The sequence below is a fragment of the Suricata suricatta genome, chromosome 1, assembly GCF_006229205.1.
Source record: "Suricata suricatta isolate VVHF042 chromosome 1, meerkat_22Aug2017_6uvM2_HiC, whole genome shotgun sequence".
In the NCBI taxonomy this organism is placed as follows: domain Eukaryota; kingdom Metazoa; phylum Chordata; class Mammalia; order Carnivora; family Herpestidae; genus Suricata; species Suricata suricatta.
Window position 1 is genome coordinate 124150393 of NC_043700.1, and position 26777 is coordinate 124177169.

The 26777-nt window shown below is 41.2% G+C and overlaps 1 protein-coding gene across 4 annotated transcripts in view; it reads left to right on the forward strand.

Moving 5' to 3' along the window:
* Positions 1–139: 139 nt before the first annotated feature.
* GPRIN3 (GPRIN family member 3) overlaps positions 140–26777 on the forward strand; it is a 60530-nt gene continuing 33892 nt past the window's right edge. For 2 of the 4 annotated variants that reach the window (XR_003910374.1, XM_029943149.1), the window contains exon 1: positions 140–305. The gene's annotated coding sequence lies outside the window, so the exon portion shown is untranslated. Of the gene's footprint in view, positions 306–13344; positions 13367–24790; positions 24830–26777 lie in introns of those variants that run through there. The other 2 variants (XM_029943156.1, XM_029943152.1) reach the window with 2 other exon arrangements.

The window sequence follows — 26777 nt, forward strand, 5'->3', positions numbered from 1 at the left end:
TCCTTCCTGCAATTTGGCTCGGTGCCGGGCAGCGGCGGCGGCGGCGGCTGCAGCCCGCGGTGGGGGCGGCCCCCGCGGTCTCCGCCCGGCTCCTGCGCGCCGCCTCTGCTCTTTGCATAGTAATTTCAGTTTCCTGCAAGCACCCTGCCAGCTCCCGGAACGGGGCTAAAAAGGACCGCCGCTCGGGAGCCCGCGGGAGCTATCGGTGTGGCGCTGAGAGCCGCTGCTTGGGATATGCGACGGGAAACCCCCGCCACAGCGCAGGCAGTGGCCCCGCGGCGCCGGCGAGAGCCCAGCGAGAGCAGGTAAGCGACCGGCGGCCGCGGGAGGAGACGCCCCCCTGCGCCACCTCTGCCCAGCGTCCAGCCCGGGGGACCGGAGCTTTGTGGTGTGCTCGGTCCTGGCGGGGGTATGGATTCGAGCCCACATTTTGTCCGCTGATCGTTTGCCTGTTGCTCTTGTCCCCATCCCATCCTGCGCTCCAGGAGGGGCCGTCTTTCTCGCAGGTAATGAATTTCTCTGCAAGGTCATTGCTCCCTTAGGCTTTGGCTTTGAAGGTAAATGGGGGAAGACGCCTGCTGTTCTTGTTCTTGGGCTGGGAGGCGCGGGGGTTATAATCCATCGGGTCTGTACACCGTGAATATCCAAATAGATGTGTGTGTGGCAATACTATACTTGTATTTTTCTCATTTTCCCATTCCTATTCTCTTTAGGGTCAAACATTATAGTTTTCAGGTATTTAATATATATATGTATATATGTATATGTGTGTTTATCCATATACACACTTACATGTATAGGTTATTTGGAGAGAGGTAGAGAGAGAAGAGGGGAGGCAGAGGTTGATAAAGGGAAATCATTGTAGAGACCTGTTCAGTATGGAGAGGTGAACTTTGGAACCACATTCAATCAGTGTAGAGACTAGAGGCTGTATAAACGGTTCCTAGATTTTAGGAAAAGATCTGAAGAACACTGCTAGCCGATACACACAGCAGATTTTCATGCTACCCAGGCAGATCTAAAAGATATACGCAAAATTTCAGACTCAACAATGGACTATAAAAGAGGGGGTGCAGGGGAAGAGGGGTTCTTGGATACTGGGAAGTGAATTTTGGGTGGTGGGAAGGCAGCAAATAGCTGTTGGGTTTGAAGGGCCTCCTGGAGAAGCATTGGGAGAAATCGCTGCCTGAAGTGTAGGCAGTTCAAGGTTAAGATGATGTGAATGTCCAGAAAGCAGCAGACGGAGTAGGGAGAAGGCAAGGGTTTGGAGGAGGAGGGAGACAGAAGCTCAGAGTCACCAAGAAACAACCTCTTTTTATTAAGGTGCCTTCTTCCTGTTAAAGCTAACCAGGATAGGCTCCCCCTGAATATTTTTCACAACACATTTGTGAAAGAACCTTCGGTCCGTGTTTTCATTTTATTTTTGCGGGGAATCTGGGTCATGATGGGACTGAAAGAAACTGAAGTGTTTACAACCCCAGCAAGATTTAGAGAGAGTTGATTAAGGCTTAGCTTCATGAAATATTTACATATCTCTTGCGTGGGCTTTTGTTTGCTCTTGTTGGTGCTGTTGCATATTTTACTTTGATAATGCTTTGAGTGTACTTCTCCTGACTGTGCTTATTTTCCAGTTATAAACTATTCTTTCTTTTCCATTGTGTTCACCATTGGCCTGCCCTGAGTCTGAGAATAAAGACACATGAGTCACAGTACAAAGAAGAAAATCTGCTCTGTCGCTATCTGTGAAAGACAGGAGTTTGTTTGTATTAGGGAATGTTCTTTAAATAGAATCACCAAGAGCACTTTTCAAGTTTTTATGTGGGAGGGGGATGGGTTGTTGATTCATAAACAGGAAAAGAGAGTAGTAATCACCATTGCAAGTCTAGATGTTATATCACTGGGATTTATTTTGGAAACAGAGCAGAGGAACTCATGGTGAGCCACGTACTGTGGTGTGGTGAGTCTTCACCTAATCACTAACTAGACTTTTATGAAAATGATGGGGACAAAATTAAAAAATAGTGCATAGCTTCATATGGGAAATGGAAGCCCGAAGCATGACCTGGTTCAAACCAGTCTTGGAGGCCGGGGTGAGGTCCAACAAGCCGTATTGAAATTTGGATATTTTTTAATTGCCTCAATACACTTGACTTAATTATTTGTCCTTGCAACATTTTCTTAACTGTGCCTCAGATATACTTATGAGATACAGGTCTCCTTCACTACATGAATTCCCAGTCAAAAAATCAACAGCTTGTGGGGAAGCATTAAAATGTCAGTCATGGAATACAAAATCATAAAGGATTGGCTTTAGGGAATCAGGACACAAAATTCCAGCCCCAGCGCACACCTGAGTTTTTTCAGTGGTAGAGATTTCTGCCCTTTGTGCCCTCATTCATTGATTCATTCATGCATTCAACCTTGTTTATCTAGAACTCGCCATGGTCCTAGTCTGTGGAACAGCAGAGTGAGAGAGACACAGCCTCTGCTGGCAGAACTGGGCAGGCAGTGAGTACCAGCTGGTTAAGTGCTCTGACAGGGCCTGTAGAGCATGCTGTGGAAGTCAGGTTGTGGAGCTAGAGAGGACAAGGACCGACCGTGCGCAGGGACCCAAAGAAGGAGAGGAAATCATCTGGTAAAGAGGAGAGAGAGGTGCAGTCCTGGTACAGGGGCCGAAACATGAAGATGCCCAGGAACAACAGGTAGCTCTAGGTGGGTGAGAACCTGGGAGAAGACGGAGACGGAAAGACGAGTGTGAAAGGAACCAGATTTCCCCTCACACTGACTGAAGTCATGCGGCCCTCTAACTCATCTGGTCAGTAAACCGATTGACCTGGATAAGTTAGGTACATGCATATACACGGAGGCTCCATGTTGTTCACATCACCCAGCGGTATACCCTTCAAATATTTAGAAGCCCTATTCATTAATTTGTAATGACCTGATTAAAAAGGAGACGTGCCCTTCAAAAAGTCATAATCCTCTGTGTCTCAATTTCTTCATCCACGAAATGTCTACCCCTTACTTTGCATATTGTCAGAATAAAAGGGAAAGAGAGAATGGAGATTGGAGTTTTAGAGGATGCAGAGGATTTGGTTTTTATGACCACGGTGCTCGGGGCAAAAAGATGGCAAGTACTGTATATGCCAGGGACTTCATCGTCCCTGAGGACTCCGAAAGGAAAGTATGATGGTATGAAAAAGTGGATTAAAAAAAAGTAACTCAGAAGCTCGTGCTAAAGAGAATCAAAAGGCCTCACACAATTTTTAAATTATGTCTTAAGAGAGGGAAACGTATATAGCAACCCCATCGTAATCAATAAGTGCCCTTCTAGAACTGGTTACAACCCATTGTGAAGTCAGTTTACTGGGTCTGGTGGCATTTTTATTTTCAAAAAATGAAGTAGAGTAAAACAGAATAGAAGGATAAGTAAGTATAGCTCATGGAACTTTTTAATTAAGTAGATATCTATATGTATATACACATTGATGTATATATGTGTATATGATGTAGAATGTATATCTTATTATGCTTCATGTTCCAGAAAGTCCAAAAGCCACTGCTTTAGGTGACACAAAGAAGAGATGCTTCCAGCTTGCAAGACCCTAAGAGTTTACCAGGAGATCTGATACAGAAGCATTTACACAATATTCTGAATAGTAGAACTGCCTTGAGAAAGGCAAGACGTTATGATTTAGCAGTAATTCACGACCCTAAAGTCAGATGAGAAGGAGATCCTTGAGAATTGCATTAATCTAGAAAGGCTTCAAGGAGGAGGTGGAATGTGACCTAGTTTATGAAAGATGAATGTATCTGGGTGGGTAGTGAGGAAGGGGTGGTGATACAGAAGGAAGAAGTAAAGAATGAGGCTTATTTAAGAATCATTTAGAACAGAAAAAAATGATGTAGGAAGAGAATCTCAGCAGGACTTCTGTTTAGACGAAAATATTAGCCAAGAGCTGTTATTTTATATATAAGATTTTTTTTCCTAATACTACTCCATTAAGGAAATCTAGACAGAATGGCCATCGCATCATAAATCTGTCATTTCCTGCCTTTAAAAAACTCTCATTTGCAATAATTTACTGGCTAGACCTTGTTGCGGTTGAATTTAATGAACTTTTGAAATCACATGATATGCTACATTGTAGCATGAGCATTTCATTTCTCAGAACACAAGTGCCATCACTGGCACAGAGGGGCAAGGGTGATCAAGTGACTGTCACATATCGAACAGACCTTTCTGTTCTCTCCTAACAAGAGTCCTTTCCTGTGTGCCTTGTAGGTATAAACCCCCATGTTAGAAACCAACAACTTCCTGAAGATGAATCAGACCACCTCGTACTCATAACCCCAAAAGAAAGGGCAGAACCTGCCAGATTTCATTTTTCAGTTGCTATATGACTTGTTCAGCACTTTAGTTAAATATTTAAGTATATTTGTATGCATTTTGAGAAATTAACATCAGTGTGGTTTGCTGCAACTTCAGCTATCAGGAGATAAAATCAGATGAGAAAGTCTTTACTTGTGTTTTTTAAAATGTTTGGTGGTCTACGGCCGTACCACCCTGAACACGCCCGATCCCGTCTAAAATGTTTGGTGGGCTTCTTTCAGCTCTCGCTGTCTTTCCTACGGGTAGCATTGTTTCCTATGGACAGCATTACGATATTAATACCCTTTTGAACAAAGTTATACCTTCAACCAGAAGAATACTACTGGTTAAAACAGAGACTCAGGTACACAAATCAGTTGACTTGGAGTCCAGTCAAATATGGGGATTCATGTTTTTACAAAGAGGCCCTGAACCCCTCCTTGGTCTTCCTCCTCCACATCAGAATGTTTAGATTAGTGATAACCTAGCTCTGTTGCGTAAGAGTCAAGTCTGGAATAATAAAAACATTTAGAGGCTGCATCTGAATTGAAAAGACATTCATTGAATTTCATGGGGGAAAATGTATATGAGCTCACAATTTAGATTACTTACTGTCTTGAATGCCAGTGAGAAAAATTTTCACAGCTTTTTATTTGGGCTTATTGGAGTTGCCAACACAATAACAGCTTTCTGATTTTTCATAGCTATTATTAGATTGTCAGCTTTCTTTCAAAGCTAGCAGCGTAATCGGGGGCCTGAATTATTATTACCAGGCAATAATAGCTGACCCTTAGCTGGAAGGCTAAATGCTGTGACCTATTGAATCTGAAGCTGAATCTCAACGTAGGCTTGGAAATCTATATTTTATGATAGTCCTAAAGTGATTCCAATAGCAGGTTCGAACCCCGCTGTTCAGGCTTGCTTTTACTTACAGGTGAAAAAAAGATAACAGGTGAGCCCCAAATGAGTGTATAACTTGTACTAATTATGGTTAGAGCTGGGGCTAAAATCTAGACCTCTTCTTTCTAATTCTCTACAGATTCTGTGCTGAGGGGGAAAGGAATGGGGTCTGAAGAGAGGATATGAATGACTCCAGAATGGTGGGGGGGAAGGGAATCTAATTATTCGTGCAGCCCTTCCTCCAAAATTGAGAGTCAATGCTGTGAGCCTTTCTAAGTGACAATGCATCGATCTCTATCCCAGGGGTCTGATGTGGCAGAAAAATTGTGGGCCTCAGCTGTGTGATCTGAGGCAAAGAGCCTTCCTGGCCTTACACACCAGATTCCATTTAAACATGTTAATTCTTGGGTCTTAAAGCCGGCGGATACCCAAGCCAGCCCTACTGCTATGGTCAGTAGTCACAGCTTCTGACACTTGCAGAAGCAAGCAAACCCTGAAAACCCTCAAGGCTAGAGTGAAAATTCACAAAGTCACAGGCACCTCCAGGGACCTCAGCCCTCTTGCTAATTCAGTAACAGACAGCTGGACAGAGGGCTCCGGTGCTCCTTAAAAAACCACACTTCCATCTACTAATTTTCTGGAGAAAAGGAGTTGCAGAGGATCCTTTTTTAAGCCTGAATTGCAAATGGTCCAGCAAAGTGGGAGATCTAGTTCAGGGGGAGTAATCAAGATGTTTTATGGGGATAGACTCTTGATTGTTTTTTTCAGGATATTGATTTCTAAGTAGCCTAAAATTAAAATAACCATATTGTGTCTCTGGGAGACTCTTTCTATATAATGTACAACTTTGGGTAAATTAAGTGCTTGAGGGAGTTAAACATTTGTGTTTGCTATATTTTCTGAGTAATCAGAGCATCTTTTTTGTTCAATTCTTGTTGGCAGTTTTTCCCCCCTAAAATGTCATAGTTTGTGCCTATGTGTCTGCCTTAATACGTACAATATAGCAGATGTCATCAGGATTCAGAATTTCGCATCAGCTCCAAATTTTCATTCCAGGTTACGTCTGTGTAGGACGGGGCTGCTGAATATAATACAGAAATTTTTAATCATTTTTCTTTTTTCTTTTACTCTGGTATAAATTTGCTTTCTCTTGATGTGCTTTTTACAAGTTGTTGTTCAAGAGGCGCCTGGATGGCTTTGTTGGTTAAGCGTCCAACTTCGGCTAAGGTCATGGTCTCACAGTTCATGAATTCAAGCCCAGTATGGGGCTCTCTGCTGTCAGAACAGAGACTGCTTCAGATCCTCTGCCCCGTCTCTCTCTGCCCCTACCCCACCCTCTCTCTCAAAAACAAACAAACATTAAAAAATTTTTTAATTGTTCAAAAATATAAGAGATATTTGATTCATTGTGGACTCCAGTTTGTTGGACTTTGGTCATTGCCTTTGTCATTACATCATTTTGGAATGTTCAATTTTTCATCCTAAATTAGCTTCTCAATCCCCTCAAAACATGGTTTAAAGATCAGCTACTTCAGTAAACCCTCCGTGATTCTTATGCCCTGTCTCTGACTCCTTTCTTATACATAGCATGAATTTTTAATTTACAGTTCATTATATTTTTCTCTAAGCATGGCTTTCTTTGAATCCTATAATTTATTTCTCCTTGAAAAAATGCAGGTAAAAATGAAGCAACTGGAATTTTAATGCTAATGAGGATTTTAATCAGCACTAAGGTTAATAAATGGATATGCATTTTCTCTTGCATACTCGAATGAGTAAAAATTGCTTATGACAAATGAGTGTCGAGGTTTGGTCTTGTTTTCATGTTGAACACGTTCCAAAAGCAGTCACAGAACAGAAATCTGTCAATGTCAGGGTCAGGGGCTGAGCTCTCATTAAGTAGAAATACCTAGGCAATCTGCTTTCACATGGGGATGATTTTATGTCTGCGTCTATAGATTCTCAGAGCGGAAGAATCCTTTGCCATGAGCATCTGAGAGACCTGGTACACTTCACTTAGCCTGTCCAGACCTCAGGTTTGAGCATATATGTGCCAGGTCAAAATTAAAAACTGGCACAGTTTGTGGGCCCAGCAGGAAGATAATGTTTTGTTTGGCTTGCAGGCATTTATTCTTAATTAAGCCAATATTTAAAAATTAAGTGATATATTATAAAAAATGAAGCATTGATACATATTCTCTGGGCAGGAGCTAAATAACAGTATGTGCTACCTCTTTATTTCACTATAGTCCCCACTGCTCCCTACTGTCTCTCTGACACTGAGGCTTCATAGAAGTCACTTTTACTCAACAACTTCATTTAATAGGTATTGAGTTTGTGAAGTCTGAACTAGATGTTCTCTAAGAATCCCCGAGCCCTCCAGTGCTGTGACTGTACTTGTGAAACCGATGTGACTCTACAAAGTAGAGAGATCATTGCGGTCAATGTCGTTAACTCCCGTAAACGATAATGAGAGTCTAAAAAGTTTCCATCATCAAAATATGCAGCTTCTGCAAAAGGTTAATGAATACAAATTGGGTTGACGTGGTCTGTTAGTAAGAGAACAGCGAATTTTTTTTTGCTGGTTGCTTGTTTCTTGCTATCCCACATTTGGCAGCAAGCAAACAAAATCAACCACCTAAATAAAAAAACAAGAACAGTTTATTTATTCCTTAACCAGTAACTACAATTTTACATCAGATTGCTTCTTATATTTTTAAAGTATGATATCTTTATGTTACGTGGGACTCTTTAGCTACATGCCAAACTCGCCTCCTGAAAGCCCAGAGCGCATCTCAGTCTTCAAGTAATGGTGCATTGTATTTAGTAGGCGTGGCAACTGAGAACAGACTGTCAGAAGTAGTATCAACTCCTACCCCTGTTTATGGCTGGGTCTGTACAGCTGAGAAATGCTCACCTAACAATGGCAGTTGTCTGTGCTTTTCTCTCATCCCTGAGTTCACCACACAGTGTGGCCACTGGATTGTGTGGCACTGGTCTATTACTGTGGCTGATAATGAGCTGACTGTGTCACAATTCATTCATTCACATTGGAAATAAAGACAAATGCCCTTCTGAAACAATAGGATGAAAACCTCAGGCAGATCTCGAATAGAGAAAGCTCTTAATTAATAGCTCTCTGAAATCGCATTCTTGCTCAACTACCGCTGCCACTTTCCTTCCTCGTGCACCCTTCCCTGCGTACCACCCCCACACCGTGCCTCCCACCTCGCTTCTAAAAACATCCTCACATCAAATTATTAATCCCCAAATGTCGATGCTTCAGCAGCTTCACTCTAAGAAGACAGGGCTGAGAATAGTATCAGTGGAAGCCAGCAGAGGACACGGGGCTACACTGACTGTGCTTTCTTTGCACAGAGCGCATTTCCTTGTAGAATGATGTCCATGTCTTCGTATCACCTAAAATGTATTGATACATGTAAGAGACCATAGGTGTTAAAATTCTTTAGGGGTCAAGGTAATTTTTTCTTACTGATTTGAAATGACAAACTTTGTGACTTTTGAGCAGTGAGTCTAACTCGCAAAGAGGGATGATAAAAGTTAATAACGTGAGCTTGATGGATTGGAGATATGTCAGCTACTTCTGCTTTGCAAATGAAATAAAAGCATTCTTCAACCTGGAAATAGGATTTTATTTAGGAGATGAAGTATAGAATGTGAAAGGGGGCTAGCTGAGGCTGTGATTTAAGGAAGACAGATGCTTGAATCATTTAATAAATTTGTATTGAGTACTTGATATATATGTGTGTGAGGCCCTGCGTGCTATGTGCTAGCGATTCAAAAATGAATAAGACATAGCCTAAACTCTCAAATAATTCCCAGACTCCTGCCCTAGATAAACATATTAATAAATATGGCTCAGCAAAGTTAGAGTGGGTTCTTTGCCTGGTGAGGATCCTTGGGAATTCCCCTTCAGCCTAACAACCAGGCTTCTTTCTCTGTCCCAAACAGACCTCTCTCTTCCTTCCTCTAGGCCCTAGCAATTCACTTAATTTCCGTTCCCCTCAGAGCTTCGCCACCTGCTCACCACACCTGGGTCCCTTTCTTCCAGCCAGGCCAGCTTGAAAACTAGAGGGAGCCTTTCCCACGCTACGCTTCCTTAAAGTCGTCAAAAACGAAATGGTAGACATATGTATTTTCAACTTCATCCTGTTAAAAACAACTAAGAAACAGAGGGAAGCAAATGTGACCAAGATGGGGAAAGTGTAAGATTAAGAAATTTTCTAGGTTTCTGCGGGCAGCTAGTTTATATACTGTAGGAAATTTCCTCCCCTTGAAAATACCAGAACCTCAATGTAACTTCATTGCCTCTCATTTTTTTCTATTCAAGAAAACATCTACAAATGCAAGTGAGATAAATGAGAATAACATTATTATAGAAATACTTTATCATCAAGATCAACATAACTGACATTACAGAAAACTGTTCTAAATTAGTCATTTAATAAATCATTTGCTGTCATTGGTACTTTACCATTGCTTATAAATGGTTTGTAATACTCTAGTGTATTTTAAGACAAATGAAAGGCCGCTGTTTAGGATTATTGCTTAGACTCATGAGATTCGTCTCTACCCTTGGAAGATGATCTTGAATCAGATCATTATTGGGTAATATGCCTATTTTGGGGTACTGAAAACACTTGGGGGTTTTCATAGTTGTTGGGTGAAATACCGCCTGCCTTCATGCTATCCTTTTTTCCTTGCATGGTGCTTGTCACTCTTCCCTGGTCTTCCTCGCCAGGGTTAAGACCCTAGAGTTCAAGTGGTAAGTCACATCTCTAGAATGCCTGGTGAGTGATTCCATTTTTGTTTATTCACTACTGCTGAGAAGAGAACTTTCTTGCCTTGCTGCCCAGAAGGTAGCAGCCCAGGGGAGATAAGAGAAGAGGCAGTACCTAGATTTCAGAACTAATGATGGTAAGTAAAAAAGAATGGAAAACAACCAAACACATGGGGAAGAGGAAGTAAGTTGAGGTAAAGGAGCATCAAGAGCCTAAAGGAACCACTCAAGGCACTTTCGCCATCTTGGTTCTAGGGCATAAGAGAACCCTAGTACATTTCTCTTCATCCATTTGCTTTCCACTGTAAGGAAAGGGGTGATGGATAGACTACAGATCTGTACAGTTAATGAACTCAAAACTCTTTCAAAACTTCATTCTTTAGGCTTTTCTGCTAGTGACCTCCTGGTAAACCCATTTCTCATTTAAACAAATCTATGAGATTTGTACTTTTACTTCCCCCATTTTAGAGATGAGGAAACAGATGAAAAACTTGTCCAAGGTCCCTCCGGTAGTATCTGACTCAACTGTGTGTAGGTTCAGAGTTGTCTAACTTCAAAGGTCACAGGCTTCACTACTATACCACACTGCAATATAGTAACGTTATTATTACCACTGGGTCAAAATAAAAAAAAAAATAGGTTGGATTTTATAGCCTGATTTCTCTATCTCAAATTTCATTTTGTGTTGCTGAAAAACCAAATTGAAAGCTTCTAAATCAGAGATAAGGCATTTTTTTAAAGCAAACAGAGTGAGTTCAAGGACAAGCATTTTAGGTTAAAACTTCATAAGTCATTGTATAGGCAGTTAAATTGAAAAATAAAAATATTTCTCAAAATATCCAGGTGACACATATGTTCAGCAAACAACATTTCTTTGTTTCTCAAGAGAAAAACTAAATACCTATCAGATTCTCACGTGCACACACACGTGCGCACACACACATTTAACAAAAAAAACAAAGCATGTGTCTGCATTTAGCCCTACCTGTGGACTTTGGACTTAGACACTATTTATAGAACTAGTGCTTCCGTGATTGATGTTTTAATCATAGATACTCATTTACTTATGAAAGTTGAGCAAGTCCTCATTTTAGCTGGCAGCTAAGTGTTCTAGTTCAAATTAATGGTTGGCAAAAAAAAGCCAATTTATGTACAAAAAGCTCATTTGAGAGAAGTTCTTTCTTAAAACTATACTTCTAATAAACTGATGACAGTGGACAGGTAGATGAATATATATTATCTCTGTCCATTTGGAAGATGAAAATCCACTAACTGTTTTTAAAGCCATGACTTCTGCCTTAAATTATTTTTTGTTCCTTAATAAGCAATAGATTTTTTTCTAGTTAAAAAAGACAGAAGTCACCTGCAGGCATTGGTGTTATTACTGGACTCTTGTCATCGATCTGGAATGCATTTACCACAAACAATACTTTGTGTTGTTTCAAAATCTGAATGCTTTGTCCAGGGGATGGTGTGATAAAGTGCACTAGTTTTCAAAATGCAGGAGATTTTGATCAGTGACCTGTAAGATGATCTCAGATGGTATACAGGTTTACTTTTTATTTTAATAGTTATGAATTTGTTTTATTTTTAAAATATATTAAAAATAAATTTAAAGGTATATTTTAAAAATATAGCCTATAGTATATTTAGCATATGGTATATTTTACATTGATTTTTAAATAAATTTATGTTTCATATTTTTAACATATACCATACACTAAATACACCATATGCTATATGAAAAATACACTACTAGCACATCAAAACTGTTACTTTGCAGAGAGAACATTTCTTAAGACTAGGCTAATATTTTCACCTAGTGCACCAATTAAAGTCAATTGAATAAAAAGTACTAAGTAAAAAATAGTTTAGATAAGAAACACCATAAGGCAAGAATCATGAAAGTGGCACACACATGTCACAATCTGTGCAAGTAGCACCTGAAGTCATGTCATTGCCCAAGGCACCTCATGTTCTTTCTAGAAATGAAAAGTTTGGTCTAGAAATTCCTAAGAACAATTCTCATTTTAATGTCTAAGTTCTTAAAAACTCTTTCTTTTTTTCCTTCCCTCTTGGGCCTCTTTGTTTTCTGAATTTGGGGTCCCGTCAGCCTTTTCTGGAACTTGGAGAGGCCCTTCTTATCTCCCCCTCTCCATCACCAACAATAATGTATGCATTCATTTGGTCACACATGTACCCATGGGACAAACATACTGTGGAGAATTTCCATAGTAGGTTTTGTTGTAGACAAACAAGAAAATTGGAGGTCTACACTCTCCGACTTCTATGTGAAATGAAGTCTATATGTCTGTGATTCCTATTGAAGTTAAGGTTGTTGAAAGCCCTGGACTTCTGCCATAATTTTTTCTATCTCCTAAATGACTAAGAGGTCTTCATTGGAGAGTTCCTTCATTTATAAAACACATTGTCAAGGTTCATATTACAAATTTAAAACGTGTGTTGTACAAATCCTAAATAGGATTTTACATGACAATGGACAAAAAGGGTTTGTACATTTCATAGTTAGAAAGGTCTGATTCTTGGGCTATTTTGAATACAAAGGGAAAACTAGTACTGTCATGACTTTTTCATTTTTTTCTTATGTTTTATTCATTTTGAGAGAGAAAGAGAGACAGAACAGGGGAGAGACAGAGAGAGAGGGAGAGACAGAATCCATAGACAGGCTACAGGCTCTGAGCTAGCTATAAAGCGGAACTTGAACCCACAAACTGTGAGATCATGACCTGAGCCGACTGACTCAGGATGCCCAACCAACTGAGCCACCCAGGCGCCCCAGTCATGATTTTTTTTAATGTTTATTTATTTTGGGGAGGGATAAAGAGACAGAGAGAGACAGCGTGTGAGAAGGAGAGGGGCAGAGAGAGGGAGATACAGAATCCAAAGCAGGCTCCAGGCTCTGAGTTGTCAGCCCAGAGCCCAAAACAGGGCTTGAACTCCCAAACTGTGAGATCATGACCTGAGCTGAAGTTGGGCACTTAACTGACTAAGCCACCTAGGCGCCCAGTACTGACTTTTGAGTGGAGGGTAATATATCTTTGATCAGTTAGAAATTTTTACAAGTTTGAGTGAAATGAAAATTTTTAGCATTTATCAGTTTTTTAAAAAATCAGTTACATTGAAGGAGGAGTTGAGTTTCAATGGTGTTTATTATTTTTCTATATAATTTACCCCCAAACAAGTGGTTAAGGTATAACTACTATTATGCCTGCTTTTCTCTGGAATTTGTCCTTGAGAAACATTGTGAAAATGTTGTAAAGCGCCTGGATGTGGTGAGTATGAATTGTCACAACTATGTATGTAATGTCAATAGAGCTGTTTTATGCTTGCCAGCGATTCATAAGATTTTTCTATACTGATGAAAAGGATATAGCTGTGGTTTCCTGCTGGAATTTCTATAGAATAGTGAGACAAGTATCAGAGGATGCAGTCGGCTGTGGTTGCTTGCTCATACGCTGCTGCTCTTTTCTTTCTTGTAAAAAACAGGAAGCTGAAATTTGCTCTTTATGTAGTTCAGTCAATGTTGAATGGTCTTATCTATGTGCTAATATGTAAGGATGTAAAGATGAAGAGAGGCTTCTCTGACTTTAAAGACCATAAAGTCTTACTTTTAAGAAATATTAGAGTGCGAAACGCTTGTGACAGTATCTATTGATTCTAAATACACACACAGTGTGATAAAAATGGGTTACATGAAATTGTTTTCAAATTTGTAATGTTTATGCTTTACTATGAGTAGGTCCAACTTTCCAAGTGTCACATTAAAATGTATTTTGAAGAAACAACTAGATGGCTCAGGTGGGGTTTCTGTGGTTGTTTTGAGAGAGAGAAAGAAAGCACGCATAGCAGCCAGGAAGAGGGGCGGAAGGGGAAAGAGAGAGAAAATCTTTTTTTTTTTAATGTTTATTCATTTTCGAGAGACAGAGACAGAGCATGAGCAGGGGAGGGCAGAAGGAGAGAGACACAGAATCTGAAGCAGGCTCCAGGCTCTGGGCTGTCAGCACAGAGCCAGACACGGGGCTCAAACCCAAGAACCGTGAGATCATGACCTGAGCCAAAGTCTGACGCTCAACCAGATGACCCACGCAGGTGTCTCAGAGAGAGAGAATCTTAAACAGGCTCTGGCTCAGTGCAGAGCCAATGTGGGTCCCAATCCCAGGAGCCTGGGATCACTGAAATCAAGAGTCATGTGCTCAAACAGCTAAACCACCCAGGTGCCCCGTCATAATTTTTTTTCAGTCATGCACAAAAAGACTATTTGTAACCAAGTACATATTCTAAGTAGAAACAATTTAATGGAAACCATATCAGTTAGGAAAGCAGAAACACTATGGTGGGTATAGAATAATGGATTTATTATACACTTTAGACCTTACATAATCATGGGAGCTTATAAAAAAGTCTTCGGGAAGCAGTTGCCTTGCATATTGGGTCTGTGGGAGTGATCATAGGCTAGCAGAGCCGGCAATGGGAAAGAGAAACAGGCTGTGAAGTGGAGCACGACAGTCTGGAACCTGCAAGACAAACTGGAACACATAATGACAAAACGAAGTCCATGTTGGACTCCTAGCTCCTCCAACCGCAGTGACCTGGGAGAACCATAAAAGGGGCTGGCCTTTCTTACTGCCGAGCTATTCAAGGACGCAGGGCAGAAGCTGAGGGAGAGGATCTGGTGGGAGGTGCGCACCTGCAGCCTGGCTGCTGCCTGACGACACTGAGGTGAGCTGGGAGATAGCGCCCAGCCGCCGATACACCACCGCGCTCACCACAGCGCTCTTCCAAGCGGAGTAATGCTAATGTCCCAATTCTGCCTCCAAAATATCACAAAAGTTTCCCTTGTAGCCAACTTTACTGAAGAAGTATTTAGGGAAGGGAATTCTGGGAATGGATTTCCATCTCAGCTAAGGAGACACTTAGTACAGAACCACCCCAGAAGTTAGCCAATAGAAAGAGAAATGTCCCTTGTTTTTGAGTTCTGCAAGTATCCTTTCCATTAACGGACTCAGAGTCCAGTCTGTGCATATATTATATTCAAGACATTTTCCCCTATAGACTTATACAAATTTTCTTCTTTTATACAACTGTAAGTTATTGGTTTACTTCCATTCAAAAACTAAAATTGCAGAAAGTTATCTATAAAAACAGGTTCCAAGATTCATGTCATTTAAATCACTGAGCGTTATAAAAGCTAATGAGAATAGCTCTGCTCATGGCTGCATGATGCAAGGGTGAAATCTTTCTGCCATGATAGATTCCAAACGCCATGTTTAGATTTCCATAGATTCTACCTAAAGTTAATATGAGATAATGTTACAGAAAAAGCAAGCTAGCAAGAAGGAAGCTGCTTTCCCGGTGTTTTGTATTTGTTTTGTTTTGGACTCCGGCATATAAGGATGTCTGCTCTGGGGCCACATGGAGTGGTGAGCTTACCACTGGTGGAACTATTCAACCAGATGCTGTGGCCAGGATTCTGGCAGTGACTGGGAGGCTGGCCTGTGGCACTTCCGAGACACATTCATTTTTGAGATTGAATCTTTATCAGTGACTCTCAACCTCTTTTCTTTTGCCTCAACTCACTTGGTAAGTGATGTTTACAGATAGTTTCCCCCTGTAATTCCAATTTTTCCTTTCACTTAAAAAGCACATTGAAGTGCAAGTAAGTGACCAAAAAAAACGAAAAAAAAAAAACCATTTTTAAAAATATGGGCAGAGGATCTGAATAGACATTTTCCCAAAGAAGACAAACAGATGACTAACAGGTGCTCATCATGACTAATCATCAGGAAAATGATGATCACTTGAGATGATCACAATGAGATCACTTCACACCTGTTATTGGCTTTTATCAAAAAAGACAAGGAATAACAAACATTGGAAAGGATGTAGAGAAAAGGAAACTCTTGTGCAACATTGGTGAGAATGTAAACTGGTGCAGCCCCCGTGGAAAACAGTTTGGAGGTTCCTTAAAACTTTTAATTAAAAATAGAAGTACCATATGATCCAGCAATTGCACATCTGAGTATTTACCTGAAGGAAATGAAAACACTTGAAAAGATATTTGCAGTGCCATGTTCATTACAGAATTATTCGCAGTAGTCAAGGTAAGAAACTTAAGTGTCATTGAAGGATGAATGGATAAAGAAAATGTGATTACACACGCACACACACACGCACGCATGCACGCACACACACAGTAGAATATTATTTAACCATTAAAAAGAAATCTCATTTACAGCAACATAGATGGACCTTGAGGGCATTATGTTAAGTGAAATAAGTCTGACAAAGACAAATACCATATGATCTCACCTGTACATGGAATAAACAAAAGGTGTACCTGGATGGCTCAGTCAGTTAAGCGTCCGACTCTTCACTTCGGCCCAGGTCATGATCTCCCAGTTCGTTAGTTCCAGCCCTGCGTTGGGCTCTGTGCTGACAGTGCAGAGCTTGCTTGGGATTCTCTCTCTCTCTCTCTCTCTCTCGCTCTCGCTCTCGCTCTCTCTCTCTCTTTCTCAAATTAAATAAACTTTAGAAAAATAAAAATCAAAAGAACAACAACAACGAGTGTTCAGAAATACAGAGAGCAATCTGTGATCACTAGAAGAGAGGGTGTAATAGGTGAAGGGGGGCAAAAGGTACAAACTTCCAATTATGAAATGAATTGGCTCCAGGGGTAACATACAACATGGTGACTATAGTGAATAATACTGTGTTGACTCTTAAAACTTCTCATCACAAGAAAAGAATTGTAACAGTATGGTGATGGATGTTAACCAGACACTTTTGTGATTATTCCACATTATATATAAACATCGAATCATTATGTTGTACATCTGAAATGATTATAATGATACATGTCAATTATAGCTCATTTATTAAAATGCAAGTGATATAATTTGTAAAATAAGTAATACTCTCTCATTTAAGTACTAGTAAGAAAAATCTTGCTTTTCATGTTGGCACAAGAAATCTGTTACTCAAATATTTCACCATCCTAACCATATTTTCTAATTTACTCTTTGATAAAGCAAGAAAATAGAAATCTATAATTTAGACAAATATCCCCCAAAACAAATGAAAGTGGAAATATCCAATATCTGTGGAAAGGGAGGAAAGTGCACAGTTTTATTAAAATTCCTGTGGTATAAAACAGTTGATAAAATTGGCCAAATGATACTACGTTTTAGATACATTAGTTGTATCATTATGTGTTGATCTAATCTGATCATATAGAAGCATTTATTTAAGCAGCAGGTGTGATTTCCTGTTGTTGCAAATCCCCCACTTGGGGTGGGTTGGCAGCAGGTCATACATACGAAGATGGCTAAGACTTATCCTTTACCCACAAAGGAATCTGTACTCTAGTGGAAGGGATAATACAAAGATCCAAGTGAACTGGGAGGAGGAAGTATTGAGTGTGGCCTTAGTGTGTTGAAGTGGAAATATTATGGTTCTGAAAAGATCTTAAAATCCTATCTCATGCTATATAGACCTAGAAGGTCAAAGAAAAAAAAAGCCTTGAGAAAACCAAGCATTGGCAAGGCTGTGAAGCAACTAGACTCTGACTCATTCTGTGGAAAGCATTTTGTCAGTTTCTTATCAAATGAAACATTCACTTACCATGTGTCCTTGTAATTTCACTTCCATTTACCTAAGTGATACGAAAACCTTTGGTAACTCAAAAAACGTATTTTGTAGTGGCTTTATTCATAATCACCAACACCAGAAAATAACCGAAATGTCCCTCAGTTAGAGAATGAATAAACAAACAGTGGCACACTTGTGCAATGGAATACTATTGATACACACAACACAGATGAATTGCAAATATGTGATGCTCATTAAAGAAACCAGACCAAAACAACTATGTACTTTTATATTTATAGAACATTCTGGAAAAGGCAAAACTACAGGAGTGGAGAACAGACGAGTGGTTAAGATTAGAGCAGGGTTTGACTACAAAGGAATAGTCAAGGGGTGTGTCTCTAGGGTGGGTGATGAGACTGTTCCGTATCTTGATTGTGGTGGTGGTCATGCAACCATGCATTTGTAAAACTCCTGGAACTGTGCACCGAAAGAGTAAATATAACTGTACATGATTACTTTTAATTCTTACAAAAGAAATTCAGCCGAGAATCATGGTCCAGAGTTTAGCAGCCTCCTGGTTCTGGAATCAGAAAAACAGAACATATGGGGAAGATGCTAATCCTATTTCCTGCTTATTGACACAGAAAAATGTGCAGACTGAACAGATCTGCGCTCTGATAACCAGAAATCTTGGGTTAGTTTAGGTCTCAAAACTCTCTTTAAATGGATGAAGGCAAATATTACGGGGCCCTTGATATCAGCTGACAATTCTGTTGCCCGAAATAATGTTATGTTCACCATCTGGTGGGGTGTGAGAGGAGTGTGAGCTTGCTGTCCTCTCCTGACTGTGGGAACGGAGTGCGCTGCTCTCTCTCCCCAATCTTGTATTCACAGAACTCTGAGAGACATTGTTTATTCCAATATCATTTACTGAGATCTTCTACCTGAGCACTGTGCTACGTGCCACGAGCACTAAATATTGATCTACTTAGAGTCTCCATCAAAAATAAAGCCTACAATTTAGGGTGAGAGATAAGACTCAATAACTGTAATTCAATCAGATTTTGATAAATCCTGCAATAGGTTTTCTCCCTGTGCTATGGCTGTTGGGAGAAGTCATCACTTTCTGCCACAAGTATCAGGAAAGACATTTTGCAAAGAGCGTGGCATCTGCCCTGAACTTTAAGAACCCGGTAGATCCTAACATCCCTGAGAAATGGATCCTTTCTATCTTAGTCACCAGCTGCCCCCATGTCTAGCACAGACCCTGATACACTGTGGTTGATACATGTTTTGGAATTAATGAATGAAAGAAAAAACAGCATTTTCAAAGGCAGAGAACCCATTCCAAGAGGCCATAGCCTGAGCAGAGGAATGCAGTCAAATGCTTCAAGCATGTTTGAGACCTTGAAAGTGGTTCCATTTGGCTCGAGAATAGGAGTGTTGTGGAAAGCAGTATCCCAAAATTGTGTGGAAATCAAACCGGAGGATGTCCTCGATGCCAGGTTAAGTAATGTGAACATTTTTCAGTAGAGGAAGGCACTGAAGGAGTTTGAGCTGAGCATTAGGTGATCAGATCTGTGTTTTAAAACGAGGTCATTTGTCAGTGATTATGAGACAGTGACTATTAGTGATTATGTAAGCTGTGTTGGAGCCAAGTAGAGCCATGGCGCCTGAGGCACCTGCACCAGCTCAAACAGGGCTTGGAGACGCAGCCATTGTCATATTTCCCTTGGAAAACGGAGTCAGAAACCCTGGGATCAAGTCCTAACTCCGCTTCGAAACTGTGGGACAAATCGCAGAAGTTTCTGTCTATTTTTAAAAGCTGTAGAATGTGAGAGGTATGTTATCTGAGTCCCAGTTTTGGGAAGGAAAGTTGTAAATATGTCTGGGAGAGATGTGACAAGAATTGGGACTGCATAAACATGGGGGTGAGGGAGTCGGAGCTGTCCAAGTGACAGACCGGACCGGGAGAACATCAGTGCCGTTAAAGGAAACAGAGATGTGGGAAGGAAAAGTTCAGATGGACATAATGATGTCGAATCCCGGGTTGGGTGGTGTTCGGGTGGCATGCACAGCAGATATCTGGCCGGCGGGTATTAAAATGGAAGAGGGTGGGCACAGGGGGAGAGGCTGATGCCAGGAATTACAGCCATTAGATCAGCACCATTAGATACCCCAAGTGTGAAAGAGATTTCCAAGGACAGGCAAGAAGAGGACAGAAGAGGAAAATTCCTGATAAAACCCAGATTTGGGGGTCGTAAGAGGCGTAAGTTAGATCTCAGATACAAAAAGGCTGTCCAAAGGTAGAAAGGGAAGTCTCAGAGGAGAGCGTCAGGGAGAGGGGATGGGTGGTGAAAACAAAGCTGGAGTTCAAGGGGGATGAGGAATAAAACGGAGCTTCCTCGTTTTAAAATTGAGAAAATGATACCTTGCTTGCTGGTGCTTTGTGGAGAGTAAATAATAGATAATACTTAGTCTAATGTCACATAAATAGTAGGCTTAAAAATTGAAGCTGTTATTAGCATTGTTATTGGAAATTAATTCTCATTTTCAGTATCTTTTACAATTTTTTAAAATGTAGCCCAAACGTCGTGGGTTTTGTATGTGTGCGATGCTGCCTTTCTAAAAGATAAATCATCAGCTCAATTTGCTGCATAATAACATCTCCTGACCTTTAAAGGGTAAAGCGTAGCTCCATCCCAGTTTTAGAAGCGCTCCATACTGTTCTGACAAGAGCATATTGTTTTTTCAGTAACTCTCATTAGGGTGCCTGCATGGAAACACAAAATTCTCCTCTCCAGGCCAATGTTGAATTATAGCAGGTTACACAGAGTAAGGAGAAGTCGCTCTTCTGCTTCCTTCTGTCCTGAAATGGAATATATCATTTATAGGAATTAACGCTAACTTTCAGTCTTGAAGGTGGCACTGAAAACGTAGTTGACCCAGAGAATCTTTAAGAAAGGGGGAAAAGAGTATTGGTTTGAAATGCACACTTTTACATTCTCTCAGGAATAAGTAGTGCCCACAACAGCATTGTACAGTTATCAAATGTATTTGTGCTGTGTTGATTATTTTTTAATTTTTTATCTAAGAGGCTGAGAATTCATGCTTTGATCCATATAAGAATCAGTTTGCTTTTTTTTAAGTTTATTTATTTATTTTGACAGCGACAGAGAGAGCGAGTGAGAGAATCTCAAGCAGGCTCCACACCATCAGCACAGAGCCCAGTACAAGGCTCAAACTCGGGAATTGTGAGATCATGACTTGAGCTGGAACCAAGAGTCGGACACTTAACTGACTGAGCCACCCGGGCACCCCAGAACCAGTTGATTTTTTAAAGGGGAAAAAAAACCCTCCTTCCCAGAGTCACACCTTGTGTCTCATCTCACATCAGCCACCTTGAAAACATATGCAGTTAAGCACACAAAGTGAAATATCAGAAAAGGCTCAGGGACCACAGCAATTACTCTGGGGAAACCTCCCCAGGCAAGGAGCAGGGCTCTGTGACCATTAAGGACCCGTATGCTTCTGAAATTGGATGCACGTTATCCGCATGGTCAAATCGTTAATCAAAAGTGTGTGATCTCCCAAGGAAATTGATAAAACTTTTTTCTTGTCATCAATTGATATGCTTGCTGGCCCGACACTGAAACGAGAGCAAACTCACTTCTATGTTTACAGCAGTGATCAGAATTGTCATGGAATAAGCCCACCAAATCTTTCTTCCCGCCAGGCTTCTTTATGATTTTCCTACAATTCAAAACAACTTTGAGACACACAAACATTTCTTACTTCTCTTTCATTTCACAGTTTAGTTGATGGAATCATTTGGTGTTCGCTCCTTTCAAGGTGTAGAACTTTGAAATAATTTCTGAAATAAAATTCAGTTTTTTAACCTGGATTGGAGTCTATTTATAAGAGACTTGGGCCTAGAGCCGTGTCTCCCAGAGGGTTTGTCAATCTGAACCCCACCGACACCCCTTCCCAGATCTCCTGCTTCATGCGTGCTTAAGCTCCAGGCACGATGGACCATGACGCACCACAGTAAGCCTATGATTTCCTGTCTGTGAATCTGCCTGGGCTCTCCCCTTCTGCCCCAAATGCTCAGCTTTTAAAACCTAACTCAAATTTTTCTCCAGACTGGGAAACAGTACATGGTCAATTTGGTCAGTTCGGATGTAGTAACCAAAATAGCCCAACTTCTAATGACATAAGAAACCCCAAATTTCTATGGCTTAAGGAAATAAAAGTGTATGTGTATAGTTTTAAAAATTCTTTACCACTTCTAAAAATTATTATAAGTTCACCCTAGTGGTAATTGAACGTTTGCTCTCATATATTCCCACAGAACTTTCATTTACACAATTTGTACAAGTTGTTTTTAGGGAGATATCTTCCCTAAAATGTTCAATTTTGAAGCACATCAGCCGGCTTCTATATATTTTTACATATCTTTGCATAGCCCCTGTGCACTGTGGTTGACTGAACAGTAGATTTGCAAGGTGGACCTGGTGGTAAGTTTGTATTAGTGATAAAACCCAAGTAATTCTATTACCACTGTCACCAATGCTACCGCTGCCCACTAGCCTACGCTATGTGCCAAGCTTTCTCCTAAGCGCATACAACAACCCTATGACGTAGATGCTGTTTTCATCTGTGTTGCAAGTGTTGCAAGCGGTAGGCACTGAGGAGTTAAGTAATTTCCCCAAGGCCGCACAGCGGATAAGTGCCACGCTAGGCGTGAAACCAAAGCGTCTGATCCGAGAAGTGCACGTTAACCACCTGTCAATAAGCCCCTCACACGGAGAAATGTCTCCAGAAGGTAAGGGACATAGGAATACTGAACCACTGATCCTTCTCTGACGTGTCGTTTTCAGTCTCTTGCCCTTGTTTGTGCTGTTTCCTTTGCCTTGGGCAGCTTCCTTTCCTCCACCCTTTCCTTCTCATGGATTACTCTACATCCTTCAGATCTCACCGCAGGGGTCATTTTGCTCAGCAAAGCTTTCCAGAAGTCTCCTCAAGGTGGTCTGGGTCCCTTCCCTCACTGCCTTACATTGGGTCCTCTGAATACATCTATTGTTACACTGACCATGGATAGCATCCTGCCTCTTGAAGCCTTGGGTGTTCCCTCTGTCTCATCCTTTATGTTCAGTCAACCACAGTGCACAGGTGATTTAACCTCTTCAGTATTTCCAGAGTCATCCCTTCCTCTCTATTCCTAGGATCACTGCCTGGTTCTCACTACCTCCTGCAGCAGCCTTCCCATAGCTCCTTCCTTCTCTGGCTTCCACACACCTGCCCCATCAAGCCCTCAGTGACTGCCCAGTGACCAGGGGAAAAGTGATACCCGGCCCAGCACAGCCTCACTTGGCTGCTGCCCTCAGCCCCATCGCTTGACACATGGCTGCGTTATGCCGTCAGCCTTGCATCTGGAGCTTCAGCGGGGCTCACTTACTTTCGGCTCCAACCCCACCCCACCCTCAGCCACTCCTCCCAGCAGGCTGTCTCTCCTTCCTGCACAGCTGCTCACACGCTGTTGTTCATGTGCACCTGGAATGCCCTGTCCTTCCCACTGGCAAACTCCTGCTGGATTTTCAAGGCAGCTTTGCTGTCTCTTACGCTCAGAGGCCTTGGGTAGCTCCTCCGTCAATTGCACTAACACTGAGCTCTCACGACTCCTGCACCTCCTCTTTCAAGGGGCTCACTATCTTGTTTCCAATCAGTCCTTTAGGTTTCTGCCTCCCTGACTGGATAAGAACTTCCCGAAAGGGGGTGGGGGTGCCTGGGTGGCTCATTTGGTTAAGTATCCAACTCTTTCTTTGGGCTTAGGTCATGATCTCCCAGTTTGTGAGTCTGAGCCCAGCATTAGCCCAGGTGCTGACAATCAGTGCCTGGAACACAGCAACTACTCAATAAATGTTTAATGAGTGATATAAGGAGTTAGTTAAAGTGTCATATATATATATATACATATATATATATACACACACACACACATATAACGTTATCTCCACCTTTCAGGCCTGGTGCCTTACTATTTCTCCTTCCTCCTCACTCCTCATTAAACTTGGAGCTGTTCCCGAAGCCTATCTTGTTTATTCCATGATCTGTGTGATTATTTACACTGTTTCTGATGCATTTTCCTTCTCAGTATTGCAGCAGATCGCAGCTTCCCCAGGAAGCCTTCCCTGATTACACAGGATGGAATGAGTCATCCTCTTCTTATGTTACTGTTGAAATCTCTGGCACCGAAATTGCCTTTGTCCTCAGCAGACGCCAGCCTCTGACAGCAGGGATTGAGCCTTGCTCATTTTGTGGCTCTCTGGTACCTACCACAGGCCCTGCACCGTCTGTGTTAAAGAATTTGACATAGCCGCAAAGTGTTAACATGTTTCATGGTGCTTCAGGCCCTTTGTTTAGTGCATAACAGTTGAGTGAATAACAAAAATAATTATAGTGAAGGTCCTGTTTTAATCTCATCCCAGAGTCTTCAATTAAGCAAGATCTTCTCCAATCAAAATACTAAGGCCCTCAGCTACTTTTGTTAATTTTAATAACAGGTGGTCTTCTGAGGCCTGAATAGATGTGGCTACTGTTATCACTTTTAGGAAAAATGGCCTGGGACACCTGAGTGGCTCAGTCAGTTAAGCGTCAACTTCGACTCAGGTCACGATCTCACAGATTGCAAGTTTGAGCCATGCATCAGGCTCTGCAGTGACAGCTCGGAGCCTGGAGCCTGCTTCAGATTCTGTGTCTCCCTCTCTCTGCCCCTCCCCCACTCATGCTCTGTTTCTGTCTCAATAATAAATAAACATAAAAAATTATTTTAAAAGAAAAAATGGCCTGTGTTACCATCTGAGGGAAATACAATTGTATGCATGGCAAACTATTAATGAATTCTTAGAACTAAACAGGTTGAGTTTTTTTTAATTTTTTTAATGTTTCATTTATTTTTGATACAGAGAGAGACAAAGCATGAGAGGGGGAGGAGCAGAGAGAGAAGGAGACACAGAACCGGAAGCAGGCTCCAGGCTCTGAGCTAGCTGTCAGCACAGAGCCTGACGCGGGGCTCGAACCCACAAACGTGAGATCTGACCTGAGCCGAAGCTGGAGGCTTAACCGACTGAGCCACCCAGGCGCCCCAGGTTGAGCTTTTTATATCTCTATTAGCAGATGTCCAAGTGTTTGTGAGATCTTTAACATAAACATTAAGACTGATTTATAATTCCCATAATAATGAAGAGGGTACAGCCCACTAAGCCACTTCAGGCCATGAAGAGGTGGTTTTTAGTGAATAAAGTGCCAACACTTCTGACAAGCGAATCTCCGGCTAACATCCTACATGCTTTGGATTGATCCTTCCCTAATGAGCTCCTACAAACCTACAGAAGTTTACCCAATAAAGAATGAACACCACCGGAGCAAGTGAGAGATCACAGCTGCTCCATGGTCAGGCATAATGTAAACTTTCCTGACTTCCATTTATTCCATTGATTATGAAGGTATTTCTATTACTTAGATATTCATATAATATATTTTTTATTATGAATTGCTAGTCAGAACATCTAGTAAAAAATGCAAAGCAAATCATAATTTGGAACAGCATGAACACAATTCTCCTCAGCACTAGTGAATAAAATTAACCTCAGTAATACAAACAGCTCTTCTTTTATTTTAAAGTCATTTCATTGTCAGTGCATTGTACACTGTTGGCCTACTGTGAGATCTTACTTTTCCCATTTACTTATATCCTCTCTACTTGATGGTTTGTAATATTCCATTTGAAGGAAATAAATTCACACACATGTTAACATGTCCTAAATGTTAACTGCACGTGCAGGGTCCTGGGGCTGTCAGGGAGGCAGCCTCTCAACAATCTTAGAGTTAATCACCTGACAAAGAAAACACAGAGAACAAAAACCTAATGATGACAGCATAGCAATGCATTATAATAGAGATGCAGACAGATGCAATGGGAAAACAGAAGAAGGGCATCCGAGGCTTGCCAGAGAGATGTTAGGCTGAAATAAGGTTAGCAAGGGAAAAAGAGTAGGAAGGGTCTCTTAGTTTCCTAGAGCCACTGTTGTAAAATACCATAAAGTGTGTGGCTTAAGAAACAGGAAGTCTGAGACCAAGATGTCAGCAGGGTTGTTTTTTTTCCAGTGGCTCTGGTGGGGTAACTTCCACACCCTTCTCCTTGCTTCTGATGAGCTTCAGCAATCCTCAGGATTCCTTGTGTTTAGATGTGCCACTCCAGTCTCTGCTTGTGTCTTTGCAGGACCTTCTCCCTTATGTGGAGGTTGGGGAGGGCGGTCTATGTCCGAATTTTCTTCTTCGTAAGACACCAGTCATATTGGACTCAGGGCCCACCCCAACCCAGTACGACCTCATTTTTACATGACTATATCTACGATGACCCTATTTATGGGTCAGATCACATTCACAGGTTCCAGGTGGACCCAAATTTTAGGAGACAGTATTCAACCCAGTACAGAGGGCATTCAAGAAACACAGAGCAGTATGGATGAAGGTGGAGAGACTTTGACATGTCTGGGCAACCATGGAGCCTTCTTAAAGGCTGGATTGAAACGGGCTGGGGTCCTACCGAGTTATGTGTCTGAAGGGGTAACAGGAGTCTCATCATGAAAAACCTGTGTGCTAAGCTCAGGAGTTTGAATTTTCTCATGAAACGTGTGGGTGTCATTGAAAGATTTTAATTCTGGAAGCTGCATGATTATATCTGCATTTTTAAAAAAATCTCAGTGGCAGCAGTGTGGAAAACTGAAGAAGGTACAGATTGGAGGCAGAGAGATGATATAGGAAGTCTTTGAAATAATTCTGGCAAGAAATGGTAAGTGCCTACATTATACCAGCAGTAGGGAAACTAGAGAAAAGGTGGTAGACAGAGAAGATATTAAAAAAGAATTGTCTATAAGACAAATCTCACTGGTTAGTGAGATGTGAGAAAGGAGAATAGAGAAGTGGAAGCGGTTTTGAAGTTTCTGACTCAGTTGAGAAGATGGGGGTAACACTGGCTGAAATCATTAAGAGGAAGGAATGTACTTTGAGGTAAGAGTGGATGAGTTTTGGCAT